The sequence below is a fragment of the Podarcis bocagei genome (assembly GCF_964188305.1).
Source record: "Podarcis bocagei genome assembly, chromosome: 2".
NCBI lineage: Eukaryota > Metazoa > Chordata > Lepidosauria > Squamata > Lacertidae > Podarcis > Podarcis bocagei.
The window spans coordinates 55941583-55954614 of NC_138126.1; positions in this window are offsets into that span (position 1 = coordinate 55941583).

The window sequence follows — 13032 nt, forward strand, 5'->3', positions numbered from 1 at the left end:
AGTTCCACATGATGATAATTTCAAAGTTTTTAGAAGCCACAACAGCTATGCAGTTTGGTTCTGTATCTGAGGTCTGAGGTCTAGATAGCAGGCAAAGGACCTTCTCCTGCCCTGTGGAATGCCCTCCCACCAGATGTCAAGGAACAACTATCTGACTTTTAGAAGACATCTGAAGGCAGCCCTGTTTAGGGAAGTTTTTAATGTTTGATGTTTTATTGTGCTTTTTGGAATGTTTTATTGTGCTATTGGAAGCCGCTCAGAGTGGCTGGGGAGGCCCGGCCAGATGGGCAGGGTATAAGTACTAAATTATTATTATTATTATTATTATTATTATTATTATTATTATTATTATTAATCATGTGCACCACTGGATTTTCACCACTGGTGATGCAACACTTGCCATCTAAATATGCGAACTGTTCCATTGAAAAGTATTGCATTTGAGCTGACGTAAGGTTATTTTACATTCCTGCCAGTGCTATTAGAACTATAACGTCTCATTCACTGATTTAAGTCCTCACTTAATGGTGAAGTGATTATCCAATGATCATTATGCAGGTGTGAACCATTCCTGAGTCAGCAGCAATCTCCTTCCATGGTTGATGGTATCCATATGTCTCTAAAGCCACTGGGCAACCAGTTGCTCAGAACTATCCCTGGAAGGGAAAATTGGAGACAGAAGGATGCATGCCCCATGTCTTCACACCCCAATTTGGTTTTAAATGGAATGCAACAAAAGATCTAACTCATTTATGCTTAGAAATGCCCCATACATAAGGCACTAAGAGAAAAATGGCTTTCTCCATTAGTAAAATAATTAAAGATGCTGTTGGAGTGGGGGAATTGTTTTGGCTGCTAATGAATCACCATCTGTGTCATATTTAGTTGATTTGCTCAATAGATGAGAGAGAATTAAATAGCTATACTTGGCTTTTATTTTTAGATTTCAACACCCCTAGGTGCAATTAATTTGCTCTGGATCTACTGAGGTTTATTACTATAACCTAATGTGGTACCTTCTACAACTGGATATATTATACTGAGGAAAAACCTTTGTTTTAGCTAAATCATCCCCGCTGAAGCTGCTGATTAAAAAAGAGAGGAAGAAAATGCACCATTGTTGCCAAGATTACATTTGCTTGGTGTAAAGATTGGGGATGACTCAAAGGCAGCACATGTTTCTCATTACTGCCCAGAGGCAACAAACTGTTTGCCTCGTAGATGTCAATTAACACCGACAACATTTCTATAATGAATAATGTAACACTGACAAAGATGTAGTCATTCTTTGGCCATTTAATTTCTCAGTGTTCTGTAAATGCCAGAACCTGAGATGTTCTGATCGTGAAGTATAGAGGCCATGTTAATATGATATGGAAGCTGAATTCCGTTCCCTGGAAGAGGGAGGCCCTCCTCTTTGGGCAGAGCACATGAAGAATTTCCTGGCGAACAGATGGCCAACGCTGTCAGCTTTGCCAGTGCTAACCATTAGTTGATTGCGAGGGAGGTGCTACTCAGCTTTCCTACGCACATCCTAAACAGGTGATGGGCAGTGGCAGAGTTGATGGTACAGAGCATGTTTGGCAGGGAACCTGTGGTGTCCCAAGCCAGCAACCACCATTGTGCACATAGCATGCAATATTTACAACTTGAAAGCTGGTTTTACCATGAGGTCCTTTCTTTAATCCATCCCTGTTGGAGGCCAGGTAGCAAAGGGTCAATAGTTCTCTCTTTTTAAAATTTTGATTTTATGTTGTGTACCGCTCTGAGATCTATGGGTACAGTAGTACCTCGGGTTAAGTACTTAATTCGTTCCGGAGGTCCGTTCTTAACCTGAAACTGTTCTTAACCTGAAGCACCACTTTCACTAATGGGGCCTCCTGCTGCTACAATTTCTGTTCTCATCCTGAAGCAAAGTTCTTAACCCGAGGTACTATTTCTAGGTTAGTGGAGTCTGTAACCTGAAGCGTATCTAACCTGAAGGGTATGTAACCCGAGGTACCACTGTATAGGGCAGTATACAAATGTAATCAATCCTCCTCCTCCTCCTCCTCCTCCTCCTCCTCCTCCTCCTCCTCCTCCTCTTGGGCCAGGAGGCAGGGTCAAAGCTCAAATACTCCGGAGAGGAGAAAGGTGGGGAAGTGCTACTCTTTTATTTATTTATATCCTGCCTTTCCCCCCAACTTGGGACTCAAGGTGGCTCACAAAAATTAAAAACAAATAGAGATAGATAAAACACCCCAAAGGTTATTGTTAAAAAGCAGCTAAGCAATCTATGGAATTAAGGCAATGTGGGGAGGAAATCTACTAAAATGCAAATAGAAAGGAAAAAAACCAGTACAGCATACTGCTAAGAGCCTTTTCCTTAAAAAACATCCTTCTTGGTAAGCTGCCAGATAATCTATACCACATAAATGGAAGAACCTGCAGGACTTATCTATCGAATTAGGGTATTAACAGGTTTGTAACATAGCAATCACCCAAAAAATATAAATAAATAATGACTCACAACCTCCGAGTCATGAAAGGTAAAGAACCAGTGGAACATTTTTATGCAATCTGGATGGACTTCATACTTTATGTTTCAGCCAGTGACTTACAGGACTCCCTACCCACCCTCCAAAAAGATATATGGACTTCCTGAGTTACATTACATCTCAATTACCTAAATATGAATATGCTCAGCTGCACGATATGGATTTCCCTAAAACTGACTTTCTCTGTTTGAGTGTTGGCTTTGTATTTTACTATTGTTATTTGTAAAATTTAAACAATGATGTTATTCATCTTGAGGAACTCAATACATACATACATACATACATACATACATACATACATACATACATACATACTCCCAAAACTTCCCATCCTACCCCACCCCAAGCCACTTTCCCCAAGGAAAAATAATATGTGTGGTTCTATCCTTACAGTTAATTTAGGTACTTAAAAAACAAAACAAAACTAGAACTTTTTCCAGTGGCACATGAAAGCTCTTGTTTTGGCCAAACATGACCGTCATTTCAATGGAACACTTGCAGGAACACAAAGAGAATAAATGCATGTAGTAATTTACAGACAAAATGAGCCAGAATCATTTGTATTGTAGGTGCAATTCTAATTTAACCAAAAGCACTGTCAATCAGCCATTGATTGATTATGCCATTCCTTGCTGAAAGTAACATGGTATGGTTCTGTTTTCTCTCTCTGAATAATTAGGACTGAAATATGTAGTTATTATATGCATTGAAGAGCAGGTTGATTCACCTCTGCAGCTGTTTCTGAAAGGAGGTAAGCGAAGCAATCAAAGCTCTTGTTTGAAATGGAAGATCCCAAATTGTCCTTACGGTTGCTGTGAAATAAATTGGCAGTGGCCTTCTCTAAAAACACTGTGCATGTGAGCTAATCAGAAGAGAAATACGACGTTTCTGCTGCAAAAGCATAGCCAGATACATTCACTTGAATGGAACCTACAAGGCTATAGCAAGTAGGTGTTTGGGAACTGGGCCACGCAAGCAAACTGCTCCCCATGTTTACTGCGTATATGAAGGGGAACAGGGACCATGCTGGCTATCCACATCTTCGATGCTATGTTTACTTTGGCCATACATGGAAGATCATCTGAGCAATAATACATTCCTCCTCCAGGATATATTAGATTGGATTGTTGTTATGAGCTCTCACTCCCTTTTCATCACTCGAGTCCTTCACAATGCTTGCTCTTTATCCCACCCCTATTTTCCTTCTATTTCACCGATCTCCTCTTTTAAGTTCACCACTAGGGATTTTTGTCCTAGATGCTGCCTCTAACACCTCCCTTTCTTGTTCCCTTCTTATCTGCTCAAAGTGTGAGGTCTCCCCTTCCAAACCCCTTTTCTTCTGTGACCTTCCTTGAGATGCTGCTTTAGAGGGCACAACCTGATTTTCTCTGTGCTCCTAAACTGCTCGCCCTACAAGTGTCAGGATGCTGCCAGTGGCGCCCGGCTGGTTGCCCAGGAAAGTATAAAGACAACGAAAAGTTTCTTACAGTCCTATTTTATTTCAAACTTTACAGAGAGAGGCTATAGAACCCAGCCTCTTGGATAATGGCGTTGTCCCGAGTGAATCTCCACCCCACCCCCCATCTCTTCCACTTTCTCATTTGTCATCATCATCACCACCTCTGTCTTCGAGCTCTTTGCTCTCCTACTTTTAAGGCTCATCAGGTTCTGGGAGATGGTGGGTCTGGAATGCTTTCTAATCACAACATGTCAGCAAGCTGCTGCTCTGGTTCTCCAATTATTTCCCAACTTTCCCCCTCATCTGCCTCTTGGCTGTGACCTCCCACAAACCCCTGTTGTAAATCTATGCTGTCTTCCTCTTCCCCCTCCCTAGAAGGGTCAGGATGGGGAGGTGGCCTTCACCATTCCTCCTCTTCCTCTGCCCAGTCCCTGACAGGAAGTGGGATGGAATGCTTCCCAACAATTTCCATCCTTCTAGTTCAGTGGTAGAGCATCTGCCTTGCAAGCAGAAGGTACCAGGTTCAATTCCTGGCATCTCCAGATAAGTCTGAGAGAGACTAATGCCTGAAATGGCTGGAGAGCTTCTGTCAGTCAGTGTAGACAATACTGAGCTAGATGGATCAATGGTATGACAAGCTATAGGACAGCTTCCTATGTTTCTGTGTTCTCCTTCCCTCTACTCTCCTGCATCTCCCAGCTTTTCTCTTTCGGATTCCTCATGAAGCCCATGCCATGCTCTCACCATTTCTCTTTTTATATATCATAATTTTTATTTGGTTTTACAAATAGTAGTTTATAACAATCCAAATTACATATCCATATTTAGAGATTTCTCCAGATCTCTGGACTTCTCACCTTCCCCTCCACGGGTCCTATTGGACACCCTCTTAGCTGCATATTTTTTCCACAATCCATATTTTGTATCTTTCCATCTTGTCCATGATTTTCACTACATTACAAGTGTTATTAAAATCCTGCTAGTGTTTTCATCTGTTTACAGTGGTCTCGTAGATAAATTATAACAACCCCCCCCCAATTCTTTATTGAAGTTTTAGTCTTCTTGGTTCCTGGGACTTCCAGTCAGTTTTGCCATTTTGGCATAGTCCAACAGCTCGATTTGCCATTCCTCTCTTTCCATCTCTGGGCTAGTAACATCCACACCTCTGTTGTAGCGTACATAAGAAAGTATTTTGTGTTCCTTAGGAATGTCGGAAAATGTAATTCCTAAGAAGAAAGCTTCTGGGTTTTTCTTTTGTTTTGTTCTTTACAAAAGTTATTTTAATCATTTTTTTCAATTCATTATATATCATTTCCCAAAATGCTTTTATAACCCTACACATCCACCACATATGATAAAAGGTACTTTCTTTTTCTTTACATTTCCAGCAGGTATTTGTCTTACACATTTTTGCTAACTTACTAGGAGTCAAATACCACTGGTACATTGTTTTCATAATGGCCTCGCCATTTCTGCTTTATCTCTGCACGTTGAGAGGGGCAGTGTGCCCTCCAGCCTGACCTGATTTATTGCTGGTGAGGCCTCCTGCCGACTGTTTCCTCCTCACGGCCAGTGTCAGTACATCCCCTCCAGCCCAGCAGTGCTCATGGCACTCTCACATTGAATGAGTTAAAGGGGATGTACACATAGTGGTATCTGGAATCATGCCAGATTTCACTTCTCATTTTCAGGGGACCAAAAGGGGACAGGGAAATGCTCATGGGTGGGGTCAGGTGGAAATAAATATTGCAAAGTGGGATGTGTGTGTGTTGTGTGAAGGGTTTGGTTTATCTTACCTAAACCAAGTTAAGGGGGGAATGATTTAAAAAGCAGCATCTGAGCTACTTTTCAACAGTGGCAGACAAAATAAGTATCCCTGAAACTTTTTTCTATCTCCTGAAAAATAACTCAAATCTCCCTTCTGGTTTCGTGGCCTTCAAAGGACCACAAATGTATGGTGGTTTTATGTTCTGGCTGCCCTCTGCAAAATTAATTTATAGAAGCAGAGCATTGTACACCATCTGCATGAAGGCAGCAAAGTCGCATGACTTCTGCTGCTTAGGAAGCAATTAATTGGAGTCTGTTTCTTACCAGCACGGCGTGATTCACTGAAGTGCTAAGAAGAACAAGAGTATCAGAGCAAGAAGTGGACAGCAGAAATATAAATCAATTGCTGAATTTTTTCTCTTCCTCCAGGTTCCATGTGAAATTTGAAATCTCGGGGGGATGATCTTTCAAAGCTGCTGTTGAATATTTCATTTAACGTAATTTAAACTAAGGGGGAGAGAGTAAGTAACATTTGCAGCTGAACACCATCTTCCCAGCACCACACCGTTTTGACCCTTGTGGCTAACTTCGGATGCTACTCATCAAATATTGAACAGCTGTTAGCGTAATTGCATTCATGGCAAAGCCCTGGAAGAGATAATCAAGACTGAGCTTGCCGGGCAGCTATAAAAAAGGAAACGGGGGGGGGGGTGTCTTTTAATAAAACAAACCTTTGGAGGACCTCTAAAACTAATGACACATCTTACAGTTCAGAATCCCAGCAGTTCATGAGACTGGATTGGGGACCACCACAATGTAGTTAAAGCATGGCTCTAGATTTGGGAAGCTTGGGAGCTTCTGCCTGTGAAACTCAAAATAGGTCAAGCTTTGATAAGCGATATGTTGAGTCCGAGGGTTTTTTCGGTAGCCAAATTTTTGAAATGTCTATCCTGCCCTTCCTACCAAAGGAGTTCAGTACAGCAAAAAACAAAGTAATAAACTACTATTACTAATACACAGCTCCAAGGTTTTTCTACAATCAAGCAGTGTATAAAAGAATAAAATGCTAAAAACCCATAATAACACAATATAGAAACAGCATAAAATACAATTGTGCACCTTCACAGAGTTCAATGACATATATGATCAATATTACTACTTTGGAAATGCTTGGGATACAATTTCTAGCATACGCTGAAAACAAAAAAGTGATTGGTGCACGCCTCATTTCTAAGGGTAGAGTGTTCCACATGGCAGATACCACAACATTAAAGTTCTTACTCTGTGTGAGCTGTAAGACTGATTTTAGCAGCACATGGTACCACTAGGAGGGCCTCTTCAGATGATCAACATGAATTTGAACTTAGTTTATTGTCTCTTTTCTGGATTCTGTTGAAAAAGCAAATACCTCTTTTAAAAATGAAAGCCTGGGAAATGGATTATGAGCATACAAAATGAGGTATTTTTGTGAGGGTGTGTGTGTGTGTGTGTGTGTGTGTGTGTGTGTTTGAAAGCTTTGGAATTCTTGTACTTAGTTTCACAAGTTTCCCGTAAAAAGTTTCTGTGGAAAAACAGCCACAGATACTTTAATAAACCAAGCAAATCCCTATCGTTTCTGAATTTTTTTTCATTCCTGGAACTATTGAGGAAATGATTTGATAATATATTGCACAAGTATTGAACTTTTCCAGCTAACAAGATGAAAGCTCACGCAAGAGCTCAATTAGAAATTGCACTCGTCATAAGAATGTTGATGCTTACGCTGGGAGTTGAAAGGCACGTTAAGATGAAGGGGAAAGAATATGAACTTGTTACCACCAAATACATCTCTAAAACTCATTTTAAAACACAGTTGTATTGGCAGTATTCTGTAAGTAAAAATTGATTTTTGTTAGAGGCAATCTCCTGCATCAAAAGTAGATTAGACAAAGCCAGCAGCAGAATGTGGATCAGATCATGAGACTCTGTTAGAAGTTACACAACCAAATTAGTTGTGAACTTAACTCTGCTGGTTTTGTAGTTTGGAATTTGAATAAAGCAGCTGAACAGCTTCAGTTGAACTGAACCAGCACAACCCAGGAGCTTAATTTGGGCTAAGAGAGCAAACATACATATTCAAGCATTTTTGTGAAATTTCCCTTGTATTCTACAAAAATAGCATGATGTTAGGGGAAATCAAAAATACCTTCATATCATGCATTGTTTGTTCATGTAAAAAACCTGAGTTGTATTTATATGAAACTAAGAGTCATGCTGGATATTGTACCAAATATGTGAAGCCCATGAGAACTAATTAAAACCTAGGATGGAGATGTAGAACCTCTGGTCCTTCAGATACTGATTGTTATTGTTATTATTTTATTATTTGTACCCCACCGATCTGACTTGGTTGCCCCAGCTACTCTGGACGGCTTCTAGCATATACAGAAACACAATAAAGCATCAAACATTAAAAACTTTTCTATACAGGGTTGCCTTTTAGATGTCTCCTAAAAGTCACATATTTTATTTCCTTGACATCTGATAGGAGGGCCTTCAACTACCTAGTTCTACTAGTGGAAACCTATACAGTAAAAGGATTATCATGCACGTGTGTTGGTGGGCTGATATCTGTGGTCAGCTATAAACACCCCTCTTGTTTGCAATCAAATTCATGTAGTTTTTTGAAAACAGTATGTGCTTTGCTATTGTGAGATTATCAAACACATGCAATTTCTTCAAGCAAGACTGTAGTGTAGACAATAGTCTTCTTATGGCCTGCAGTTTGGAATACTAATAGTTCTCCTCTGCTGGAGAGCAAAACAGATGAATGTTGCCCCTTCTGTTCTTTCCCCTATTTGTTCCTGCCACATGTTACTCTCTGTTATGTAGATGTGAACACAAACGAATGGATTTTTCCCCCTCCTGGAAAAGTGGTTGTTAAAATAGCAGCATCCTGATTATTGATGCAAAGCTTTAGTAAGTAACCTGAATCAGATAGAACACTCTGATACTTAAACTGAGATCAAACCAATTATGTAGTCCTTTGAACAGAGGGAGAGAGCTAACAGACTGTTCTGATTCTATTTAGAGCAGGGGTAGGCAACCTGCGGCCCAATCGCCTTCTCAATCCAGCCTGCGGACAGTCCGGGAATCAGCGTGTTTTTAGATGAGTAGAATGTGTCCTTTCATTAAAAATGCATCTCTGGGTTATTTGTGGGGCATAGGAATTTGTTCATCCCCCCCAAAAAAAAATAGTCCGGCCCACCACATGGTCTGAGGGACAGTGGACTGGTCCACAGCTGGAAAAGGTTGCTGACCCCTGATTTAGAGGATCACTGATCAGGCTGCTTGCATTATTAGAATCTGAATGGAGTCAGTTTTGTCCCTCCTCCATATAACAGCTCTGTGAAACTGATGTACCAAGAGAGTGTTCAGAATGTTATGCTTTAAGTATACTGAAGCACCAAGTGTTTCCTCCTAGAATACTGAACTCCACTGGCAAGCCAAGTTAAGACACAGAAATATAGAGAGCAAAACAAAGGAAACATTAAGAGGACTTGCAAAGAACTGCAAGGAGGATGTGGGATACTGTGCATCTCCACTTATTTCCAGCCAATGGTTTCAGGAGGTTCCTCAGTTCACTCATCCCACTTGCATTCTGCCACCTGTCCCAGAATGCTGCGGAGTTAAGAAGGTATTGGTTAGGGACTTCCGGGTTAGCGCCATCGATAATGGCGGAGTTCCTCTGACCGGGAGGAACCCGCTCTGTGAAAATCGGGTCTTGCCGCCGCGTGTCACCTCTCCAGCTGGGAGAGGGTCGCGGGAGGCAGATGGAGAGGTGACACGCAGCTATGGCAGGAGCCTCTATAGCAGCGCGTCACCTCCCCAGCCGGGAGAGCGCACGCGGGGCTAAAGCAGCCTCCCGCGACCCTCTCCCAGCTGGAGAGGTGACACGCAGCTATGGCAGGAGCCTCTATAGCAGCGCGTCACCTCCCCAGCCGGGAGAGCGCGCGCGGGGCTAAAGCAGCCTCCCGCGACCCTCTCCCAGCTGGAGAGGTGACACGCAGCTATGGCAGGAGCCTCTATAGCAGCGCGTCACCTCCCCAGCCGGGAGAGGGTTGCGGGGTGCTTCTTTAGCCCTGCGTGCGCTCTCCCGGCTGGGGAGGTGACACGGGGCTGTAGAGGTTCCTGCCATAGCCGCGCATCACCTCTCCAGCTGGGAGAGGGTCGCGGGGCTATGGTGTCTTCGCTCCATAGGACGCACACACATTTCCCCTTCATTTTTGAAGGGGAAAAGTGCGTCCTATAGAGCGAAAAATACGGTACTTAACAAAAATTGAGAAAGATGGAAAGAATTTGCTGGAAAAATTAACTAAACTAGAATACAAAAAGGGAGGTGTGAGGCAGTCGAGGAAACAAGCAAATGAAAGATAAAGATATGGAGTATTGGGTGTGTGTTTTTTATTGTTGTATTGTTGTATTGGTTTTTATGTTTTTTATTTTCCTTTTTTATGTATCGAAATGTATGTCTTGTTGAATTTTTTGTTGTTTTCCTTTTTTCTTTTTTCTGTAATTTCTAAACCTCTAATAAATATCTTTTAAAAAAGAAGAAGAAGAAGGTATTGGTTAGACCTGAGCTGTAAAACCGACTTCTGCTTTTCCCCATGGAAAAGTAAGGAGGGAAGTAAACAAATGCTTGCATTTGAACCTACCATGCCCTTATCCATGGGTTCTATGGAAGATGGGATTTTGACATACCGTGTCCCAGCAAATGTGCCACAATTACCAATATGGAAACACACAATCCAATGAGACTAGTTATTCAAGAGAAGAGTAAACACAAGTTCTCCATCTGCATCTACAACATGGCAGACATCTAGAGAAAATCTCGGCGGGAATTGGATGTGACTTTTCCTAATATTTAACTAAGCCACTGTGCTGCTCTACATTTTCCTATATTGGAAAAGATCTTGAGGGAGACAGTAGCAAAGCTAAACTAATAAACCAGAAAATCAAAATATTTGCTTGTCTTTTCTAATATTTGCTTTGTGCCCCTTTTTAGGTTCACTCACCACAGATATTGCAGAGAGCAAATAAATTGACATATGTTCACAATATAGCACATTTTAAGCAAGCATTGTGAAACTATTCCCGTGAAATTGATTTCAGATTTGTATTCATGAGTATTTGTACTGGGAGGCAGGCTGCAGAAATTACTCTTTTCCGGTTAAGGGTCAGAGACAATACAACATTGTCTTTTTGTTCAGTGACAACAGGTTGGTATCTGAATGCCAAATGCTGACAAAGAATAGCATATCGAGACACTAAACTCCAGGGGTCATTTGCTGAACAAGGAAGCATTCTGGTATCATTGGTAATCAGGAGCTAAAACCAATGCTGCATGTAAAGAAATCTGAGAAGTCTTGCTTATCAATAGAGTTGTTCATATAAGCATTGAATGCACCATAAAATGACTATCTTTCTCTTTGTGTGTTCGCCAATATAGAGAGAACAACCCATGCAAAGTGCATCATAACAGGTTTCCAAACTAACCTGTGCCTTATACTGAGCAGTCTATTAGTCCATGTAGATCAAGGGTAGCCTCCTAGTGTCCTCCAGGGATGGATCTACATCTATTTAACGTCATTAGAATGCTATTAGATTTGTTGTTGTTTAGTCGTTTAGTCGTGTCTGACTCTTCGTGACCCCATGGACCAGAGCACGCCAGGCACTCCTGTCTTCCACTGCCTCCCATAGTTTGGTAAAACTCATGCTGGTAGCTTCGAGAACACTGTCCAACCATCTTGTCCTCTGTTGTCCCCTTCTCCTTGTGCCCTCAATCTTTCCCAACATCAGGGTCTTTTCCAGGGAGTCTTCTCTTCTCATGATGTGGCCAAAGTATTGGAGCCTCAGCTTCACGATCTGTCCTTCCAGTGAGCACTCAGGGCTGATTTCCTTCAGAATGGATAGGTTTGATCTTCTTGCAGTCCATGGGACTCTCAAGAGTCTCTTCCAGCACCATAAATATCGCTCTAAAATGTCACGGGGCATACTTGTAAAAAAAAGTGTTTCTTCCCTCTGTCAAAACTAGTTGCTGGTTACTCTGCAGCACCCTCTGGTATCACATTTTAATACCGCATTATGAACGTTAAAAGTAGAATGTCATGCGGCCATATAGTTATCAAAACCATTCCTTAACCCTTCCTTAACATTTAAAACTATGAGTGTAGATCCACTCCAGGTCTCATTGGACCCCAGTTCCCATCAGTCCCAGCCAGCAAGGCCAATGGTCAGGGATTATGGGAGTTGTAGTCCAACAATAACTGGTGGTTACCACTTTGGCTGCACCTGATCTGGTATCTACCCAATGACTGTGTCAACAGATCTTGAGGTTTTCAGACAGGGATGTTTCCCAGCTGTAACCTGTGAGTTCCTTCCTTGTATGATGGGGCAGCAACACATAGAAAGAAAAAAATAAAGGTGAAGCTTACAACAAAACTGCACATTTATTTTTTGTGATCTATGTGTGACATTTACAAGTTCCATTAGCTAAATCGTCAAGATAGCTTTCAGTATTTCTCTAATACTGTGAGTTCTTTGAAATCCTTTTCATAAATAGTTTGACTTCTGTTCTTGCCTCTAGAGTAGGGATAGGGACCTTGTGGGGCTCCAGATGTTGCTGAATTCTAGCTCCTGTTAGTCCCAGCTGACGTAGGCAATGGTCAGAAGGCTGAAGTCCAACAAGATCTGGGGATCCACAAATTTTCACCTCTGCTCTGAAGTCTTTGCAGTTCTCCCCATACAACTGCACACATTTTTTCAGGGTGTTCCGGGAGAAAGGAGAAATTGGCAGAAATCACCTCCCCCTCCCCTGGAGGAGCCTCCTATGACTGGAACTCAACCCACCAGAACTCTGGATATAAGACCATGGATTGGAAAGGTAATGAGAAAAGTGGAGACATGATATAGGCACAGATAACTTAGAGAAAGGGGATACAACAAAGATACAACCAATTCAGGCTGCATGTGTAGGGCCAGCAGTACTTGCAGTGTAAAAAGGTGTGAGAAGGAACCATTTATAGAACAGCTAAGCAGAATACCAGATCTGGAATACGGCTATTTAAATGCAAGTTTCCTCATCTGTTGTGCAGACAGCCTTGCTTCTAGAAGAAGACAAAAAAAGAGTCAGTAAGTCAAACGGGACTTGATGTGTATCCATCTCCTGCCTTGTCATTTTCCAACTGTCTGATTGTGCACCGCTTAACATACAGCTCATATTTTCAATGT